This window comes from Macaca mulatta, chromosome 6, assembly GCF_049350105.2.
Source record: "Macaca mulatta isolate MMU2019108-1 chromosome 6, T2T-MMU8v2.0, whole genome shotgun sequence".
Taxonomy (NCBI): Eukaryota; Metazoa; Chordata; class Mammalia; order Primates; family Cercopithecidae; genus Macaca; species Macaca mulatta.
Genome location: NC_133411.1, coordinates 105,646,946 through 105,669,713, shown reverse-complemented (window position 1 = coordinate 105,669,713; position 22,768 = coordinate 105,646,946). Strand labels below are relative to the sequence as shown.

Below are 22,768 nucleotides of genomic sequence, written 5' to 3'. Positions count from 1 at the left end.
TTTTTGTTTTTGTTTTGAGAGGAAGTCTCACTCTATGGCCCAGGCTGGAGTGCAGTGCAGCCATTTCACTCACTGCCACCTCCGCCTCCTGGGTTCAAGCTATTCTCCTGCCTCAGCCTCCTGAGGAGCTGCGATTACAGGCGCCCACCACCACACCCAACTAATTTTTGTATTTTTAGTAGAGACAGGGTTTCACCATGTTGGCCAGGTTGGTCTCCAACTCCTGACCTCAAGTGATCCGCCTGCCTAGACCTCCCAAAGTCCTCGGATTACAGGCGTGAGCCACCGTACCAGGCAGACCTGTTAAGTTTTAATCAAGTACTCTGAACTATGCAACAAACGCTAGGAAGTAATAGAAAAAAATTAATCTAAAAACCCTCTGGAGAGTCAAAGAATTGCAGATTTAAAATAGCACGAATACTTGGATTCACGGTATTGAAAAAGGACCTCGCATTTACCCACGCGCGCGGGTCCACGCAGCCACCTATATAGGTGACAAAACACTCAGGAAGCCCTCATGCGGGGCCGGGAAAGAGCCCCCACGCAGAGTCACGGACTCCCTCGTCCGAAGGTCCGCGCAGTCCCCTCGGTGAGTCTAGGGAAGCAGTCTCGCTGCGAGGGAGGGCGAGGAGGGCGGCGGAGTCTCCCTCTCGCGGTGGCCCGGACCCCGCCCCACGAGTGGGCCCTCGCAGGGCCCCCTCTGCTGCACGCGGGGACCAGCCACGCTGCGGGGAACCGGGCAGAAGCCAGCGCCTGGGTCCATGCAGTCCCCTCCGCGGCAGACGCGGGGAGCCGGGGAGCAGTAGGGACCGGCCCTCACCCGCAGGGCGACCAGGACACCCCGCGGGCCCACGAGGTACCGCAGCAGGCGCTAAGCCCCCGGTGCCGCCCAAGGCCGAGACAAAGCCCTGGAGCAAGGACCCCGGATCCCAACCTCAGACCCTGCGGAGCCCAGCTCGGAGCCGCCAGGCGCGGGGCAGAGACCCACGCCCGGTCCGGAGACCCCGTCGCCCGTCGCGCCCTCTCACCTCAGGCTGCCGCCTCGCAGCGCTCGCTCCTCGCCGCGGCGCCTGGGCCGACTGGAGCGCAGCTGAGCAGCCGACAGAGCCGCGGCAGCCTCAACAATGGAGCCCCGGGGCGGGGCCGCCGCCGCCGCTTCAGCCCGTGTTCCCCGCTCAGGATCCGGCTCGGATCAAGGAGCTGCAGCTGGCGCGGGGTTGCGGCCGGGAAACACACCGCGCAGGTGCACACGGCCCAGCCCGCCGCCCGCAGCCCCGCCCCCAGCGGAGCCGGGCGCCCAGGGCCCGCCCGCCGGGCAATGGGGAGCGAGCTGCGCGGAGAGGGCGGGGCCTGGGGGAACAAAGGCAGGTTGGGCGGGGCGGCGCTGGGACTGGGCGTGCGGTGTCCCGCGGGAGGACCGGACCCAAGAGCTGGCCGGATCCTGGCCTCCTAGAAGACCCAGCTCAACGTCCACCTGCAGTCTGCCCTACAGGACGCGCTCATCTCAAGCCCAGAACTCAGGCTTTTAGGGCAGAGAGCGAGAGACAGGCTTGCTTTACAAAAAAGGAAACTGAGGTTCAAGGAATAGGATTGCCTGCTGCCCGAAGTCACGTAGTCCCATTCACTCGTTCACCTTGTCATTCAGCAAACATTTGGAAGCACGTATGGTGGGCGTTAGGAGTGAAGTAGGGCCAGGCGCGGTGGCTCGCTCCTGTAATCCCAGCAGTTTGTGGGACGGAGGCAGGTGGATCACTTGAGGCCAGGAGTTCGAAACCAGCCTGGCCAACAAGATGAAACCCCATCTCTGCTAAAAATAAAAAAACTTAGCCGATCGTGGTGACGCGTCCCTATGGTCCCAGTTACTGGGAAGACTGAGGCAGGAGAATCGTTTGAGCCCGGGAGGTGGAGGTTGCAGTGAGCTGAGATGGTGCCACTGCATGCGCTCCAGCCTGGGCGACAGAATGAGACTCTGTCTCCAAAAAAAAAAAAAAAAAAAAAAAAAAAATTAATAGAGGGGAAGTAAAAACGAACTTAGGCCTTCCCTGAAGGAGCTCGGCCAAGGAGTACCTGAAATGTCTCTGCATCTCTTTAAGGTCTGATAAAGGAACCAGGAGCAAGCGCTAATCACTTCCCTTTCCTACCTCAGAACTTTCATGTGTTTGCTGTTCCCCGCCTGAAATGCCAAGTACCAATGGTATTTATTTATTTATTTATAGAAATGAGGTCTCCCTATGTTGCCCAGGCTGGTCTCAAACTCCTGGCCTCAAGCTATCCTCTCGTCTCAGCCTCCCAAAGTATTGGGATTGCAGGCATGAACCACTGTCCCAGCCCTGATCGTCTTTAAAACGTCTTTCCTCATCTTATTTGAGTTTCCTGCTCCATGTGACCCCACACCCTTGGTTTCCCTGTACTTCCATAGCTGCTCCTCGGTGGGTCCTGGGGACCCACCCCCTTCTCTGCCCAACTTGTATATGTCTGGACTCAGGCCAAATGCCCTTCCATTTGCAGTGGGCACTGCCACAAGAAATCTCATGCCTTTCCAGGCTTCACAAACCATCCACATGCTCTGCTGCCTGCCAGAGACATCCATCCCAGTCAGATGCCCAGCCCTGACCTTTCCCAAAGGCCCAGCTGGACACAGGGAAACATCTCAAATTTTCCGCGGGCCAAACAGAGTGCTTTATTAGTGCCCTAACCTGCTCATCCACATTCTTGTGATTCTCAGTGAACAGCCCCTCCATCCACCCAGCTGCTCAGGTGAAAATCTCAAATCCTCCTCCAGTCCTTCCTCCTGGAACCTCTCATGCAGCCCTCTGCCTTCCTAGGACACTGAGCACGCCTCACTCCCAGTGCCAGCTGGGGTGCTGTCTGAGTGGCTGCCACCCACTTGGCATGAAGTGTGACCTCTCGCCCGGTGTGGTGGCTTATGCCTGTAGTCACAGCACTTTGGGAGGCTGATGTGGGCAGATCGCTTGAGGCCAGGAGACTGGGACCAGCCGGGCCAATATGGTGAAACTAAAATACAACAATTAGCCAGGCATGGTAATGTATGCCTATCATCCCAGCTACCCTACCCAGGAGGCTGAGGCAGGAAAATTGCTTGAACCTGGGAGGCAGAGGTTGCAGTGAGCCAAGGTCACACCACAGCACTCCAGCCTGGGCAACAGAGCGGGACTCTGTCACAAATTTTAAAAAAGAAGAAGGAGGAGAAGAAGAAGAAGGAGAAGAAGTGTGACCTCTCTAAGGCAAGGCAGTGTCCCACTCTGATTCACTTCCATGTGTAAAACAGGACCTGCGCCCTGAAGGCACTCACTCAGGAAGGCTGCTGGGATGGGTGGATGCACAGTTAAGGTCTTCATGGTGGCTGGGGCTGACCCCATCCCCATCGCTCTTCGCACACACACCTGCACACTCATCACTCCCACGCTCACACCCACCACTGAAAGCCTGGCCCCTAATCTGATTTGCCTAACAAGGTCCCTGGATGAACAACACATGCTTCCCTACCTCTCCCCTGCTAGGGCCCCACCGTGTTCTGGGATGTACTCAGGGATCAGGAGAACAAAACCTCAGGGAGTGAAAGGACATTCCAGGGTGCAGGCCTCTGCATCCCCCTCCATGCCCTCACCCCTGCCTGACACACCCTCACCCCTGTACCTGGCCAGCTCCTACCAACCCTTAAAGTCTCACCAAGTTCAGTGGTGGCAGCCACACCCTAAAGTGACTGACCCCCCCAATGACCTATGCCGTTGCATAGTCTTCCTGACCTTGGGTACGAGCAAAACCGGTGACTGGCTTCTAACCCATAGAGCCTGGCAAAAGCAATGGGATGTCATTGTCACAGTGCATCACCTTCGCACACTAGAGAGAAAGGTTCCGCCTGCAGGCGCTACAGGAGGGAGATGCTGTGCTGAGAAAGGACCTTCGGAGGGGCCCTGTAGGCAAGGAAGCAAAAAACTGGGTCCTTGCCAAGCGGGTCCGAGGAAATGAATTATGCCAGTAACCTCGGCGGACCTGGAAATGGATTCTGCCCTGGTGGAGCCTCAGATGAGGATGCAGCCCAGCTGCTTAGCGTGAGATCCCAAGCACAGGACCCGCTAAAATGAGCTCAACTCCTAGCTTGCCAAAATTGGCTTAAAGGTGTGTGTTGTTTTAAGCTTCTAAGTGTTTAGTTATTGCCTATGAAAGTGGTAAAATATGAGACAATAACTTAGGTCCCCTCCCCATCACACACATTCTTCTTTCTGGCATTCATCACAATTATACTTATTGATTTAAAATCTCCCTTTTGACTGGGTGCAGTGGCTCAGGATTTCCAGACCAGCCTGGCCAACATGGTGAATCCCCATCTCTACTAAAAATACAAAAATTAGCTAGATGTGGTGGTGCAATCCTGTAATCCCAGCTACTCAGAAGGCTGAGGCAGGAGAATTGCTTGAATCCAGGAGGCAGAGGTTGCAGTGAGCCGAGATTACACCATTGCACTACAGCCTGAGTGACAAGAACAAAACTGTCTCAAAAAAAAAAAAGAATTGTCTCTTGCCACTAGCATGAAGGTCCCATGAGAAGAAAAATGGAAACTCTTGCTGATAACAGTGCCCCAAATGCCCAGCACGGTGTAGCTCTAGGGCAGTTAGTCGATGGTGGACGCTGCTGGTTGGAGGGCCCTGCTGGCCCTCCCAACTGCCTTCTCTCTGGTCACATTCCATTAGAGAGAACAGAATAGTTTCTTGCCTTTCCAGAGTCCCTCTTAGTGGGGATTGGCCAAGTGACATTGTCCTGCCCCGGGAGACATAAGTGGAAGTTGGCCGAAAGGTTTCTAGCCTTGGTGTGCTGGGACAATTTGAACCAGGACATGACAGCTGACCGTCCATTGTTCGGGAATTCTGCAAGTTGGTTGTTCAACACATTCGGTACTTCAAAATATTAAATAATATAAACTTGCAAATTAAAAAATGCATTAGACCAGATGCAGTGGCCCACGTCTAACACATGGGAAGCCTGAAGCAGGGAGATCACTTGAGCCCAGGAGTTCAAGACCAGCTTAGGCAAAAAAGGAAGACCCTGTCTCTACAAAAAATTTTAAAATTAGCTAGGCATGGTGGTGTGTGCATGCAATCCTAGCCACTCAGGAGGCTGAGGTGGGAGGATCGCTTGAGCCATCTGTTCAAGGCTCCAATGAGCTATGATAGTGTCACTGCACTCCAGCCTGGGTGACAGAGCCAGACCCTGTCTCAGAAATAAATATATTTCATATATTAATAAATTTATAATAAATGTATATATATACACATTTATGTATTATAATTATATATTTTGACATAAATATCTATTTCTTGTTTTATTTATTTATTTATTTTGAGATGGAGTTTAACCCTTGTCACCCAGGCTGGAGTGCAATGACACAATCTGGGCTCACCGCAACCTCCACCTCTTGGGTTCAAGTGATTTTCCTGCTTCAATCTCCTGAGTAGCTGGGATTACAGGCACGCACCACCACGCCTGGCTAATTTTTGTATCTATAGTAGAGATGGGATTTCTCCAAGTTGGTCAGTCTAGTCTCGAACTCCTGACCTCAGGTGATCTGCCACCTCAGCCTCCCAAATTGCTGGGATTACAGGTGTAAGCCACTGTGCACAGCCTATATGATATATTTATATATTATAATTATGTATATTAATTTTATATAATATATACAAATATAAATATGAAAACTTTCCTTGCCTTCTCTTGTTTCTATCTACAGTCAGTCCCATGACTTCAAATACTATCTACATGTAATAATTTTAAATGTATATTTTATATATATTTATAATTTTGTTGTTGTTGTTGTTGTTGTTGAGACGGAGTCTCGCCCTGTCGCCAGGCTGGAGTGCAATGGCACAGTCTCAGTTCACTACAACCTCTGACTCCCAAGTTCAAGCGATTCTCCTGCTTCAGCCTCCCAAGTAGCTGGGCTTATAAGCGCCCACCACCACGTCCAGCTAATTTTTGTATTTTTAGTAGAGACACGGTTTTGCCATGTTGGTTAGGTTGGTTTCGAACTCCTGATCTTAACTGATCGCCCACCTCAGCCACCTAAAGCTCTGGGAATACAGGCGTGAGCCACCGTGGCCAAACTATTTTTCTGTTTCCAAACATTTTACATGAGAGGAAAGCAGAGAATAAATCATCTAACACTCTACTGTAAAAAAAATCTTTGTGCCTCTCTTCTTTTCATCTTTCCTAAGTGTACATATTACCAAAATGTCTTTAGGTTGAGGTCCCCCCGTGAAAACTCTACAGGGTGTTGTGTCCTCAGCCACCCTCCTGTCTTTTCCTAGTCCTGGCATTTTAGAACTGTCTGGGGATGACCCAGGATACGCATTGTGGCCATGTCTATTGGAGGGTCTAGTGAGTATCAGCCCCGGGATCATCTCATCCCCAAGGACAGCCTGAGGTAGGGGGTAGTGTCTCTCAGGAGAGCAGCTGGATGCTCTTGGCCTTAGAGGAATCTCCTGGTATAGTTTCATCTAAAATGGTGACCCCTTAGGGTTATTAAAATTTTAGGACATTAAAATGAATGGACAATACAACGTAATGTCATTAAAGCTAGGTCATTAAAGCTGTTCCTCCAGCCGGAGCTTTTATTCCTCGGAGACACATTGACGGTCTGCCAATGGAATACTGATATTGAGAGGAAAAGGCAGAAATGATTTCAGCTCTCTAGATTGTCTCAGACTTGTGAAGAGAGAAAAACTGTCCCAAAGAACAAGGAAAACCCACCCCAGAGAGGATGTGCAAGAACCTGAATATGAAGATGCTTTTAAGGCACACAGGAGGACAAAGAGCAGTGCCAGTGCCTCCTAGGTGGTGACTGAGTGCTTTACTGAACAGGATGGGTGTCCCGAGGGATAGAATGGAATGCCGTGACACTTAGAAAGGTCTGTGTTGGGGTCAGCACTGCCTCTCCCTGAGTTTGTTATCTTGAAAAGGCTTGTCCGCTTATTTGAGTTTCAGTTTTTCATTGACTGTAAGATACATTTTGTCAGTACAGCTTGAAAGATAAAAATACTATTTCCAAAGAGGCAAGCTAAAATGATGCATTTTATTTGCTAAAAATTCATATTTATTTCTTCCTCAGAGTGAGTGTAGTAGGTTTTAAAGGTCTGTTCTTTTTAAGGGTAATTTCAAACGGAATTGTAGGACTTAGCTTTGTCAATGCTACTGGTGAAATAAAAGTGTGATAGATAAATTGATGATTTACAAAGATTCACCAAAATGTCAGTTCCCCTCTTGTAGCATGGTGAAGAATTTATGAAAGTGGACACATCTGCATCCTTTATCTGGATATCTGGGGTTTTCGTTTGTTTGTTTGTTTTTTCGGAGACACTGTCTTGCTCTGTAGCCCGGCTGGAGTGCAGTGGCGCCATCTCTGCTTACTGCAACCTCTGCCTCCCGGGTTCAAGTGATTCTCCTGTGTCAGCCTCAGAGTTACTGGGATTATAGGCCCACCACCACACCCAGCTAATTTTTGTATTTTTAGTAAACACGGGGTTTTAGGCCTGGCACGGTGGCTCATTCCTGTAATCCCAGCACTTTGGGAGGCCAAGGTGGGTGGATCACAAGGTCAGGAGTTCCAGAGCTGCCTGGCCAACACGGTGAAAAACTGTCTCTACCACAAATACAAAAAAATTAGCTGAGCCTGGTGGCAGGCACCTGTAATCCCAGCTACTCGGGAGGCTGAGGCAAGAGAATTGCTTGAACCAGGGAGGTGAAGTTTGCAGTGAGCCAAGATCTTGCCACTGCACCCCAGCCCAAACGACAATGGAAGACTTCATCTCAAAAAACAAACACCAGCAAAAAGGCGGGGTTTTGCCATGTTGGCCAGGCTGGTCTCAACCTCCGGACCTCAGGTGATCACCCGTCTCAGCCTCCCAAGGTGCTGGGATTACAGGCCTGAGCCACCACGCCTGGCCCACTCTATTTTCTTTTTAGTCCCTAAATTTTAACATGTTTGAGTTTGTCTGTTCCTTTATCACTGTTTTCTTACACAAAAGAAATTCTGCCTAATCCTTCGTAAAAAAAAAAAATCTTCCTGTGACTTCTGAAAGTGTTCTGGTTTTGTCTTTCATATTTGAATATATAATAAGTTGATTATGGTTCATGGAATAGAGAAGAATGCAATGCATTTTCCCAAGTAGATGCCAGCCTGGTTTGCCTCATATTTTAAAGTGCATGTGATTTCTTTTTCTATTCTACAGTGCCTAGTCTATCATTCATCAACTTTCCATATTAATGCTGGGTCATTAAGACTTTTCTTCCCCTTGGTCTGCTTGCTCATCTCTCTGCTAATACTGTGCTGTCCTGAGTATTTTCATTTGAAAATCTTAGAAGTATGTCAGACAAGCTATCACTCTTTTTTTAAGTGACAAAAAAGCATTAGATATTTGTCATTTTTACTACGTATGAAAAAGTAGTTTTTCTTGCCTAAAACAACCTGATTTGGGAATTTATGTGATTTCATAGGAATAGCATCTGGAAGTGGTGACATTAATGTCATTTTAAAAACCATGTGTCATATTTCCTCTTATTCCTTTCTGCCTTGACATTGTGCAATAGAAATTTTAAAAATTGTTGTATTAATGTTGTTAAATACCAATTATTGGTTTTATTTATTACTCAATTAAATTTAATAAGCATACTCTGTCTTGGTGTAATCACATGGAATGGGCTCAACTCCCCAGTTAACAAGTGACAGCACATGTAAAATATTGTCTACCAGGGAAACTCATTGAACACTTAGTGTTCAGACTGTGTTTTGGTGTCTGGTTCCCTAAGCACCACTGCAGTGACACAAAATAATAGACCTTCAGCAGAAAAAGTTTTGGCAAATATATTGCATAAGCCATTTAGATGCAGTGGGTCATTCTTATTACTTGGGTTGGTGGAATCCCTTTCAAAATGTAAGTTACTAATACAAAGATGGAACTTTGCCAGCAGGTGTTTTTAAGAATCAGTAGTCTCAGGACTGATAATATTAACTCCCTTATGCACATCAGGTAGGACTTTATTATGACAGATACTAGAAATGTACAAAGTGAAGTTAAAAGGTAACTCCTAGCAGCACATCTTACTCCCTGGATTCTCTAATGAGATGGGTGTTTCTACTTTGCTGTTACCTTTTTGAATAGTTCAATTCCAGCATTAATACTGCTGTGTGGGAGGGAGTATGTGTGAACAGAGTAAGAGTTGTGACAATCACGTCATAGAAGAAATGCTTGAAAATTTTAGAATCATGTAAAGAGCTTATGGATTGAGTATAAATTCCCAGTGCTGTCAGTCTCACCCGTCCTTCTATCCACATGTGTGGAATGTTCTAGGACTCCATGGCTTTTGAGGATGTGGCTGTAAACTTTACCCAGGAGGAATGGGCTTTCTTAAATTCTTCTCAGAAGAATCTCTAGAGAGAAGTGATGCAGGAAACCTGCAGGAACCTGGCTTCTGTAGGTAAGAATGACAACACATTTCACTTAATTACAGAAGTATTTCCCTATCATCAGTGCTATTTGTGATTTGGAATGTGGCAAGGGAATGATTTGGTGAAGAAATCAGGCATGGGCACTGTGTACAATGAACATAAATCTAGTAACGTTTCTATAGTTTTTAATAATTCGTGATAATTTTGTGGGTCTGCATTTTAGGAAACTAATGGAAAGACCAGAATATTGAAGATCACTTTGAAAAACCTGGGAAAGATATAAGATAACTTGCACTGAGAAGAGGAAATAAAGTCCTTTGAAGGAATCTTAGCAAGTCATATGAACTTAAAAACAAGTAATCAAAACAAATAAGAGTCACTTGAAATTTATTTTGTTTTAGAAAAATTTCACCCAAATGTAACGTACTTCAGTGTAGCAGTCAGTGTTTGGAAAACAGTTTACTTGAAAATAGCACTACAAAATTGTGTATATGAATGTTACTAATTTCGTCATAGTCACGTAGGTGGTAGCTGTGTTTTCAGTGGTAACCCATTTACTTTCAAATAATTCAATCATGGCCAAAAAAAATAATAATAATGCATTTTCCTTGGTATTGGTAGCAGTGTAAGTCCAAGACCTATTAATAAGTAGAAAGTTATTAAACCAACCAATAATAATGTGCTTGTCATTTTTTTTTTTACAGAAATCATGTGTTACAGAGACTGTGTGAAAGCAAAAAAGGTAGACAGTATGGACAAGTTGTCAGCCAAATTCCAAATCTTGATCTGAATGAGAACGTTTCTACTGGATTAAAACAACGTGAATGCAGTGTTTGTGGAAAAGTCTTTATATATCATTCCCTCCTTAATAGGCACATCCTAGCTCACTCAGGATACAAACCATATGGAGAGAAGCAATATAAATGTGAACAATGTGGGAAATTCTTCGTTTCTGTTCCAGGTGTTAGAAGACACATGATAATGCACAGTGGAAATCCAGTTATAAATGTACGATATGTGAGAAAGCGTTTTATTTTCTCAATTCATTTGAAAGACATCAGAGAACTCACACAGGAGACAAACCCTGTAAATGTAAAGAATGTGGTGAAGCGTTCACTGTTTCCAGTTGTTGTGTAATACATGAACGAACTCACACTGGAGAGAAATCCTAGGAATGTAAGGAATGTGGGAAAACATTCAGATTTTCTTGTTATTTTAAGACGCGTGAAAGGACTCACACTGGAGAAAGACCCTATAAAGGTACCAAATGTGATAAAGCCTTTGGCTGTTCCACTTCCCTTCGTTGTCATGGAAGCATTCATACTGGAGAGAAACCCTATGAATGTAAACATTGTGGCAAAGTCTTTAGTCCTTTGAGTTCCCTTTGTAACCATACTGGAGAGAAACCCTATGAATGTAAACAATGTGACCAAGCCTTCAGTCGTCTCAGTTCCCTTCACCTCCACGAAAGAATTCATACTGGAGAAAAACCCTATGAATGTAAGAGATGCGGTAAAGGCTACACTCGTTCCAGTCACCTTACTCACCATGAAAGAAGTCATGATATAGAGGCTGGGTGTAGTGACTCAGCCTATAATCCCAGCACTTTGGGAGGCAAAAGTGTGTGTATTGCTTGAGCCCAGGAGTTCATAACTAGCCCGGATTAAAACAATGTGAAACAACCTGGGCAACATGGTGAAACCCTGTCTCTAGAAAAATAAAATAATGCCGGGCACGTTGGCTTACGCCAGCTACTCGGGAGGCTGAGGCAGGAGAAGGGTGTGAACCTGGGAGGCGGAGCTTGCAGTGAGCTGAGATAGCCCCACTGCATGCCAGCCTGGGCGACAGAGCGAGACTCCATCTCAAAAAAAAAAAAAAAAAAGAAAGAAAATAATTAACTGGGCATGGTGGCACATTTCAGTTGTCTTAGTTCTTTTTCAAGGACATAAAAAGCCACGGGGGATTGGGGGAAAGCCCTGTGCATGCGGATCACAAAGTCAGGAGATCGAGACCATCCTGGCCAACATGGTGAAACTTCGTCTCTACTAAAAATACAAAAATTAGCTGGGTGTGGTAGCATATGGTTGTAATCCTAGCTACTCAGGAGACTGAGGCAGGAGAATCGCTTGAACCCAGGACGTGGAAGTTGCAGTGAGCCGAGATTGTGCCACTACACTCCAGCCTGGTGACAGAGTGAGACTCCCTCTCAAAATTAAAGAAAATAAACAAACAAATAAATAAAGCCCCTTGAATGTAAGAAATGTGGTAAAACATTTACTCTTTCCCATTCCCTCATAAACATGAAAAGGCTCACACTGCATAGAAACCATAAGAATGTTAGGAAATGTGGTCAAGCCTTCAGATTTTCCTGTTTTTGAAGATTTGGGAGGACTCAGAGTGGAGAAAAGCCTTTTGAATCTAAATTTGTAGTAAGGCCTTCAGTTGTGTTAGTTCCATTTGAAGACATCAGCTCATTCCTGAGAAAAACCCTATGAATGTCCAGAATGTGGGAATGTTTCATTGCTCTCATACCCACTCAAGGACATATGAAAATGCACACTGTAGCTCCCTGGACCTTGTAAATACAAGAACGTACACAGGATTAAAACTCTAATAGTTTAGAAACTGCAAAAATATTTTCAGTTTTAACATTTATTTGAAAAGTCATGTTAAAATTCCCACAGGAAAGAAGTTCTGTAAGTGAAGCTTTTCTAATTTGAAAAGCCTGATGCCAATTAATTATGGTGCAGTGCTTGAAAAAAATGTATGAAATGTTACACAAGTTACAAGTATATTGTTTTTATCAGTGGCTCATTCTTAAAGAGTCTTGAGTATGCATTTCACCTTGTTTTGCAGGGAAACCTTGAGGTGAGAGTTCTGTAAATGCTCTTTAAGCAGTAGTACTTGAGTTTCATAGATAATGATACTAAGTTTGTTGGTAGAATTTTTGTCTATTCATTTGATAATGTGCTGGATTCATGGTTGAATTTTAATGTTTTTCTAAAATGTAGGTAAGTTTAATTTTTTTTATTTCATTATTATTATTTTTTTTTTGAGATGGAATCTCACTCTGTTGCCCAGGCTGGAGTGCAGTGGTGCAATCTCGGCTCACTGCAACCTCCGCCTCCTGGGTTTAAGTGATTCTCCTGCCTGAGCCTCCCGTGTAGCTGGGACTACAGGTGCCCACCACTACGTCCAGCTAATTCTTTGTATTTTTAGTAGAGACAGGTTTCGCCATGTTGGCTAGGCTGGTCTTGAACTCCTGGCCTCATGATTTGCCCACCTCAGCCTCCCAACGTGCTGGGATTACAGACATGAGCCACTGCACGCGGTCAGTAAGTTTCATTTGTATGTATTGTCCTGTGATTAACTGACCAGTGAATAATGATTGTGAATTGTTGGGATTGTCTTACCAGCCTCATTTGGCAAATTTTGATTATCCCTTGTTCATTATACACATTCCACCTTTCTTTATTAAAGGAAAAACTACTCTTGATATAAAGATGTTTATTTTTTGCTAATAATGAGTTGGTATTAATTCCTAAGTACATAAATTTTACCATAGAGTATCATCTCGTGAGTTCTTTGCATTTGTTGCCTTTATTCTTTATTATTTCTGTCTATTATTTGGATCATTCACTTTGAATGAAAGAGAGAGGACTGTGATAGGACAATATGTTGTAACTAATCTGAGGGAGGAAGCATTCAATCTCTCAGTCACGTATGATAGCGTTGGGCTTTTCATCGATGCCTTTCTTATTGTAGTAGATAGTATTGCACCATTATGATATGACAGCTTATATATTGTATTTTAGAGTATTACAGTCTTACCACTCAGTGTCACATGATTCAGTTCCCTACCAGCCAATAGACAAACCAATCACATACTCCTGTAGGAAGAAAGGAACATCCTGGGCCGGGTGCAGTGGATCACGCCTGTAATCCCAGCACTTAGGGTGGCCGAGGCCGGTGAATCATGAGGTCGGGAGATCGAGACCATCCTGGCTAACACCGTGAAACCCCATCTCTACTAAAAATACAAAAAATTAGCCACGCGTGGTGGTGGGTGCCAGTAGTCCCAGCTTCTAGAGAGGCTGAGGCAGGAGAATGGTGTGAACCCGGGAGATGGAGCCTGCAGTGAGCCAAAATCACACCACTGCACTCCAGGAAGGGTGACAGAGCGAGATTCTGTCTCAAAAAAAAAAAAAAAAAAAAAAAAAAAAGGAACATCCTCACCTTTTTAATGCTATACCACTCTCTGCTCCTAAATTAATCCCTGTTTGGGCCTGTGGGAGCTTACACCATCCTCCTATATGTAATTAATAACTGATGTCTGGCTTATCTGTTTAGTAATAGATGTTATGTGTTTCACGGTGCCAGTAAACGTAGGGTGCTCATTCCTTCCTTACCAGTGGGCTGCATGAGACGCTATTGAAACAATTGGCAACACAAGTGGAATGGACCAACCCTCATGAAGGACACCTGCTCAACTTGACCTACCTGCTGTCGGCTGACGGTTCCGTAACACATTAGCAGCCGCCTGAGTCAGAACCGTGAGCTGACGATGGGCCTTCCCTTTGGTCTACACAACGTTTTGTGGTCTTCAGGTGTTGTCATCTTCTCCCACACTAAACTGCTCTCATCTCCTACACATGAATATTTACTTGCACCCCCGCATGACATTTGGCCTGTGCTTAGCAGGCAGTTTTGAGGCCCTGGCTTATTAATGCACAAAAGGGCAGCACATAAGCCGACACTTAAGTCCTAATTAGCAAGGATCAGGCTGTATCTCTGTAGTCCCTGCATCTACTCTGGTCACCATCTCTGTATGCTCAGGGCAGCCATGTGAACATTATTAATTATTGTACACTCCAAGACAATAGTTATTATGTAGGCAGAAGTAGTGGCCTTGTCTGTTTCTTGTGCTGCTGCTCCCCTTGCCACTGTCCCCTACACCCTCCTGATGAGGTGTACATCTATGGTGCCTCATGGTTCAGTCACGGATGAGTAAAGAAAATGGGAAGAAAGAGTTGTTCTAATAATCACCATTCTGACGGATGTGAGAAGTATCTCATTGTAGTTTTTATTTGCATTTCTCTAGTGGTTAGACTCAGATAAATCCAAGATTCCATGGATTCTTTTCGATTTGACAACGGCTTCTCCGAAAAATAAGTATGTTCAAGACATTAGGAGTTATGTGTGAAGTCACAGCACAGTAGTTGTCACTGTTATCTCCGGAGGTTTATCTGTTATCTCTCTAAAACTCCATTTTTTTTCTGAGGTTTCCCAGAAAAGGCCTGGAAGAGAGCCTTCCTCTGCGGGTCTTGTTGCCTACAGAAGAGAAAAAGTTCAGGCCATGCACCCAGTTTTCCCCAGGAGACAGGAAGAATCCAGTCTCTGGCCCAGTCCTGTTCTCTGTTTTGTGGTAAATAAACGGAACTCTTGTGCCCTTTCCACCTCTGCACCTTCCCTCATGTGCCAATCTTCCCATCCTCCCAGTGGCCTTCTAGGCTTCCCAAGTAAGGACCAGCATTTGGATTCCGTCGCTATTCCCCCTGTCATGGGGAACCTGCACGAAGCTTCACCACCTGACATCGTCCTCCCCCAGCTTAATATCAGGAACAAGTCTGTTGTTTATTATTATTATTAAATATAATATAAATTAATAGTAATCATCGATAATAATAGTCACAATAAAGATAATAAAAATTAATACTGGTTAAAAATGTTAACGATTAGTATTAATAATAGCAATATCACTATTAGTAATTAAATAATCATATCAGCAATTAATGTTACTTAAGTCAATACTAAGTGATGTTGGTAATAAAATAATGATTAATATTATGACTAGCATTGCTAAATGACATGAATATTAATAATTAATTTTAAGCATGCATAAAAATATATTTAAAATAATTATCCATAATTAATAATGGTATCCTATTAAATATTAGTGTCATCGATAATTGTTAAAATCAGTCATTGATGTGTAATAATTAATCATATTATTATTCCTAATTCTGCAGTGTGTGTACAGCTACCTGTGATGTCGTTCCTAATATCCAGGGAGGGAGAGGATGGTTTTAGTTTTCATATCACAAAAAGTGTACACTCATCCTGTGACACAGATCCTAATATCCAGTGTAGTAGAGTATGACATGTCTCCCAATATAGCAATTAATAGGTAGCTACCCAGTGATATAGTTTCTAAAATTCACGGAAGGTGCATATGATATTAATCCCAATATCACAGGGAGGGTAGAGCTCTTCTGTGTTATGATTCCTAATATCCAGAGGGGGAGAGGATGATAATAATTCCAGTGTCACAGGCTGTGTTCACCGGCCCTGTGACATTGTTATTAATGTCTTGGAAGGGAGAGGATATTACTCCCAACATGGCAGGGGGTGTACATCCACCCTGGGATATTCTTCTTTATATTCCAAGGCCGAGAGGTTGATATTACTCCTAGTATCACAGACACTGTACACCCCCATGTTTTTAATCCCTGTGATATTGGGAGTAGTATCATCTTCTCCCGGGTGGAAATTAGGAACAGTATCTCCGGGGGCGTGTACACCCCCTGTGATATTGAATGTAATATCATCCTCTTCCCTCCTGGATCATGGGAACAACATCACTGGGGGGTGTACACTTTCTGTGATATTGGAAGTAACATCATCTTCTGTGCCTTGGATTATTAAGGACAATATCATGGAGGGACATGTGTACATCTTCTACAATATTGGGAATAATATTATCCTCTCTCCCCCTGCATATTAGGAAAGATATCACAGAGTGGGTGTTCACCTCCTGCGATATGGTGATGAATGCCATCTTCTCCCCTTCCAGATATCAGGAAGAGTATCACATGGGGGTGTACAGTGTCTGCGATACTGGGAGTAATATCAATCTCTCGGCCTTGGAATATTAAGAAGAATATCACAGGGTGGATGTACACCCCCTGCCATATTGGAAGTAATATCAGCCTCTCCTCTCCATGGATATTAGAAACAATATCCCAGGCTGTGTGTACGCCTCCTGCCCTATGGGGAGTCATATCATCCTCTCCCTTCCAGGATATTAATAACAATATCACAGGGCGGGTGAACACAGCCTGTGATACTGGAATTATTATCATCCTCTCCCCCTCTGGATACTAGGAAACATATCACAGAAGAGCTGTACCCTCCCTGCGATATTGGGAGTAATATCATATGCTTCTTCTGTGAATATTAAGAGCAATATCACCGGGTGGCTTTCCATTCATTGCTATGTTGTGAGTCATGTCATACTCTACCACCTAGATATTAGCATCAGTGGCACAGGGTGAGTGCACACCTACTGCGATATTAAAACTAAAATCATGCTCTCCGTCCCTGGATATTAGGAACAACATCCCAGGTAGGTGTACAGCCCCTGCGGTATTAGGAGTAATAATATGATTAATTACTAAACATCTATGTCGATTTCAATAATTATCAATGGTACTATTAATTAATAGGATACCATTATTAATTATGGATACTCATTTTAAATATATGATTATGCACACTTGAAAATAATTAGTAATATTAATGTCATTTAACAATATTATTAGTTCTTAATATTAATTATTTTATTACCAACATTGCTTAGTATTGATTTAAGTAACATTAATTGCTAATATCATTATTTTATTGTTAATAATGATATTATGATTAATTGTTATACTAATCGTTAACATTTTTTACCAGTATTAATTTATACTATCTTTATTGTGATTATTAATATCAATGATTGCTATTAATTTTTACTATATGTATTAATATTAATAATTAATAGACTTATTCCTGATATCCAGCTGAGAGAGAATGATATTACTCCCAATATCGAAGAAAGTGAACACCCCTCTATGATGTTATTCCTAATAGCCAAGGGGTAGAGGATGACATTATTGAAACTATCACAGTGGGTGTCCATCCCTTCGGTCATCTTGTTCCTTATATCCTGAGTGGGAGAGGATGATATGACTCCCAATATCGCAAGAAGTGTACAACCGCCTGTAATATAGTTCCTAACATCTAGGTGGGGAGAGGATGATATTGCTGCCCATATCGCACGAGTTGTAAAACCCCTTCAATATTTTGCCTATGATCCTGAGGGGAGAGGATGATATTACTCCCAATATCGAAGAATGCGTACACCCCCCTGTGACACTATGCCCAATATCCAAGTTGGGAGACAATGACATTATGCCCAATATCCCAGGGGATGTACACCCACCTTGGGATTTTGTTCCTTATATCGAGAGGGGGAGAAGATGCTATTACTCCCAATAATGCAGGCGCTGGGGCTGTACACCCCTCCTGTGTTATTGTTCTTAATATCCTAGGGAAGAGAGGATGATGCTACACCCAATATCGCAGGGGGTGTACACCCACCCAGTGATGTTGTTCTTAATATGCTCCACCTCCCACCACCAGGGATATCGTTCCTAATATCCAGGGGAAGAGACGATAACATTATGCCCAATATCGCAGGGGAGTGTACACACCCTCTGTGATGTTGTTCCTAGTATCCAAAGGTAGATACGATGATGTTACTGGCCATATCGCAGGGGGTGTACACCCTTTTGTGATATTGTTTTTGACATTCAGTGAGGGACAGGATAACATTAATCCCAATATTGCACAAGGCATACAGACCTGTGATGTGGTTCCTAATGTACAGGGGAAAGAGAAGAATATTGCTCTCAATATTGCAGGGGGTGTAACCACCCTGCCTCCCGTATATTGTTCCTAATATGCAGCGAGGTGGAGGCTGAGAGTACTACCAATATCCCAGAAGGTGCACACACACCTGTGATATAGTTCCTAATATCTAGCGGGAAAGAGGCTGATTTTACTTTCGATATCGCAGTGGGTGTACACCGCCCGCAACCCCGGGGTATCATTCCTAATACCCAGGCGGGAAGAAGATGATATGGCTGACAATTTCGAAGGTGGTGGACACCTCTTCTCTGATATGGTTCCTGATATCCAGAGGGTGAGTGGATGATATTACTCCCAATAAAGTAGGAACCGTACAGCCACCCTGGGATTTTGTCCTTAATAACCACAGGGGAGAGGTGATATTACTACCAATATTGCAAGGAGCGTACATCCTCCTGTGATATGGTTTCTCATATCCATGAAAGGAGAAGATGGTATTAGTACCAATATTGAAGGGATGGACAGCCCCCATGTGATATTGTTCTAAAGATACAGGTTGAAAGAGGATGAGATTCCATCCAATATAACAAGGGATGTACACCCCACCTGTGATATGAATCATAAAACCTAGAAGAAGAGAATGAAATTGCTTCCAAAAACACACGGGTTGTACACCCACCCTGTGATATTGTTCCTGTCATCTAAAGGAAGAGATGATGATACTACTCCCAGTACCGGAGAAGGTACACACACCCCTGTGATATTGTTCCTCATAACTTGTGGGGGAGAGCATGATATTACTTCCAGTATGACAGTGGCTTGACACCCAGTCTGTGATATTGCTCCTAATTTCCAGTAGGTAAAGTATGATGTTCCTGCCAAGAGAGTAGTGGGTGTACAGCCACCCTGTGATATTCCTTCGAATATTCAGGGAAACACAGGATGACATTATCCCAAATCTCCCAGAAAGTGTACACCCATTGTGTGATATGGTTGCTAATATCCGGAGGTGCAGAGGATGGTATTCGTTCTCCTGTCGCAGGCTGTTTACACACAACCTGTGAAATTGTTCCTAATATCCTGAACAAAAGAGACTGCTAATAATGGACACATATTGCAGGGGGGAGTAATTGGCTATTACGATCCACATCGCAGGGGGTGAGGCACTCCCCATGATATGGGGAGTAATAGCAACCCCCTCTCCCCCCTGGCTATTACGATCCACATCGCAGGGCGGTTCAGGACACCAGCCCTGCCCCAACCTTGACCGAGACAGTGGGTGTCCTGGGACCACCTCAGGGTGGGTGGCAGCTCAGCTTGAAGATGTCCCTGCTGCCAAAGACCAACTGTTCCTGCTAGATTGAATCTGGCCACAGGGTCTCTGTTGGTGAGACAGATGACCATGAGGCAGATACCCTGAAATCTAGCACGACAGAGCTCAACGTCCCCATGAGAGACACCATAGCACGCAGACTTTGCAGACATACTAGCGAAGGCCACAGCAGGCCCTGAGTGAGGAACAAGCTGACCAAGATCCTGGGGTTCTGCCATGCAGCCCTTAAACCAGGGACTGGAAACCGTTTCCCTAAAGAGCCAGGAGTCAGTATTTTCAGCTTTGCCAACTGATCTTTGTCTCAAGATGCAACTCTGCCAATGGCTACCCCAGCGCAACCTTCTGCAGGTGGCCTGTGAAGAGATGGGCATGACTGCACCCCCATAAAACTCTACTTATGGATGGAAACTTCTCAGTGTCATGAAGTGTTATTTTTTTATTTGTTCAACCATTTGGAAATGTAAAATCCATTCTTGATTCATGAGCCACAAGAGTAGGCGGGGACAGGCCGCCCCTTGAAAACCTCTGGAATGAGCTTAGAGAAGGAAATGACAGGCTGGGCCAGCGCAGCCTCCTCACAGCAGATTCGCTGCAGGAGGGTCCTTCGTAGCAACCACTTCTCATTCTTCATCTTGGCTTCAAGCGCAGTTCAGGTGGAGAAAGAGAGAGCAGAACCGGCCTCAGCAACAAGAAGGAAGGAGATGCAGGGTCAAGCAGCCGTGTGGATCCATCACACTTAACATTCACACCAAGCGGAGCACAGGCAGGACCAGCCCGGGGGGTGGGGGCACGAAGTGGAGGCTCTCTGGGGTGGGGGGCCTCTCGGTGGGCAAGATTCTCTACCAAAAACTCAAATAGAAGATCTACACAGCAGTAGTTACAGAAAACACACACTAAGAAAAATGCCAAAATAAAAATAGGACACAAAGTTTGGCCAACCGGGTCTCACAAGCCAGTAGGTAAGAAAGCCCAGGAGGGCCCACCAGAGGAGCTGGGGGTGGGTTCCTGCCTGCAGGGGGCCTTGGACACCCCATTCCCACAGATGAGGACCCAAGCTTTGGGAAGGAAGCTGTCAGAGTCACCCAGTGAGCTGTTCAGAGCTGGAGCCACAGAGCAGGTGAGGAGCCCTGGCCACGTCCCCGTGTGCACTGAGAAGCTGGGGTGGGGTCATACCCCCAGCGGCCAATGCAAACAGTGGACCGCGGGCCCTCCTTCTGCCTAGAGGATGCTTAGCTCCCAAGGGACCACCAAGGCCTGGAACCCAGGGACGTACGACCTGACCATCATGCCCAGGCCTCCTGGACCAGGCAATGTCCAGTACAGGCAGGCAGTCTGGACTTGGGGCCAGGACAGGGGTGGATGGTCCTGCTAGGCAGACCTCCTTCTCCCTACCAGCTGGGCTGGTTGCACTGTAGTTTTGGTTCTGGCAACATATTTTTGCCCACTTTGGCCACACCAGTCCCCAGCTCCCTGGCTAGGCCCAGTGCTGTCCAACCTACCTACACAGGCCCCACATACCCAGTGCCCACTAGGCTCTGTCAGCCAGGAGGACCCATGCTCATCCCCTGAAGTTTCCGTGGGAGCCTGCATCCCACAGGGACCCACAGCTCAGGGCCAACCTCCATGGGGTCTTGGTCGTGGTGGCAGTTGTGGGGGGTAGTTGAGCTCCAGCCCTCCCATCCTGGCCACTGTATTTTGTGGTGACCGTTCAGTCCTGGGAGCTTCCTGGGGACCCCAGAAGGAAGAGAACAGGGTGGTCATGGTAGCCTCAGCCCCAGGCTCTGGGCCCAAGTGCAACAGAAGGTAGAGAACAGGGTGGTCATGGCAGCCTCAGCCCCAGGCTCTGGGCCAGAAGTTGATAACGACCAATTGAGAGCAACCACTGAATTCGATCCTCTTACAGATACACGAGAAGTTGGTGAAGAACTGAATGTCGACCATTCTATGGTCAACCAGCATTTGAAGCCAATTGGAAAGCTGAAAAATCTTGATAAGTGGGTGCCTCATGAGCTGACCAAATATTTTAAAAAGCATCCTTTTGAAGTGTCATCTTCTCTTATTCTATGAAACAACATTGAACCATTTCTTGATCAGATTGTGACATGCCACGAAAAGTGGATTTCATACTATAGCCAGCTCACTGGTTGGACAGAGAAGAAGCTCCAAACCACTTCCCAAAGTCAAACTTGTACCAAAAAAGGTCACGATCACTGTTTGGTGCTCAGCTGCCGGTCTTCTGATCCACTACAGTTTTTGAATCCTGGTGAAATCATTACATCTGAGAAGTATGCCAAGTTAATCGATGAGACGCATGGAAAACTGCAGCACTGGGAACCGGCACTGGTCATCATGAAGGGCCCAGTTCTCCACAGTGCATGACTACATGTCCTACAACCAGGGCTTTAAAAGTTGAATAAACTGGGCTATGAAGTTTTGTCTCATCTGCCATATTCATCTGACCTCTCACCAACCAACTACCACTTAAGCATCTTCACAACTTTTTGCAGAGAAAACACTTACACAACCAGCAGAATGCAGAAAATGCTTTCCAAGAATTCATCGAACCCTGAAAGCATGGAATAAACAGGTTTATTTCTCATTGGCAAAAATGTGTTCAATGTAATGGTTTCCTTTTGTTTTTTAAGACTGAGTCTCACTCTGTCGCCCAGGCCAGAGTGCAAAGGTACAATCTCGACTCACTGCAACCTCTGCCTCCTGGGTTCAAGAGATTCTCCTGCCTCAGCCTCTTGAGTAGCTGGGATTACTGGCACATGATACCACACGCGGCTACTTTTTGTATTTTTAGTAGAGATGGGATCTCACCATGTTGGTCAGGCTGGTCTCAAACTCCCGACCTCCTGATTCACCCACCTCAGCCTTCCAAAGTGCTGAGATTACAAGTGTGAGCCACTGTGCCCAGTCCATTGTAATGGGTTCTATTTTGATTAATAAAGATGTGTTGCAGTCTAATTATAAAAAATTAAAATTCACAGTCCAAAACCACAATTACTTTGGCACCAACCTAATAATAGAAGAATTAAAAGAGGCCTTTATGTTAGAGAGCCCATGGATGATAAAATAATAAAGAATATTACAATCTCCATAACCCATAAACTTGGTAACTTAGACCAACTGGATGAATTAAAAGACACAATCTATTAATACTAAAACAGAGGAGAAATAGGTAATCTAAATACAATGATATCTATTTTAAAAATGAAATCAATACCTAATAACCTTAGAGAAAACCTGTATATTCCAAAAATCTGACATTCTGTCAT

General features: G+C 45.1%; 1 long non-coding RNA gene across 1 annotated transcript; it reads left to right on the top strand.

Moving 5' to 3' along the window:
- Nucleotides 1-351: 351 nt before the first annotated feature.
- On the top strand, nucleotides 352-12,953 carry LOC144341503 (uncharacterized). The gene is made up of 3 exons (XR_013418465.1): nucleotides 352-589; nucleotides 9,363-9,489; nucleotides 10,165-12,953. It is a non-coding gene; the product is annotated as an uncharacterized LOC144341503 (long non-coding RNA).
- Nucleotides 12,954-22,768: the final 9,815 nt, after the last annotated feature.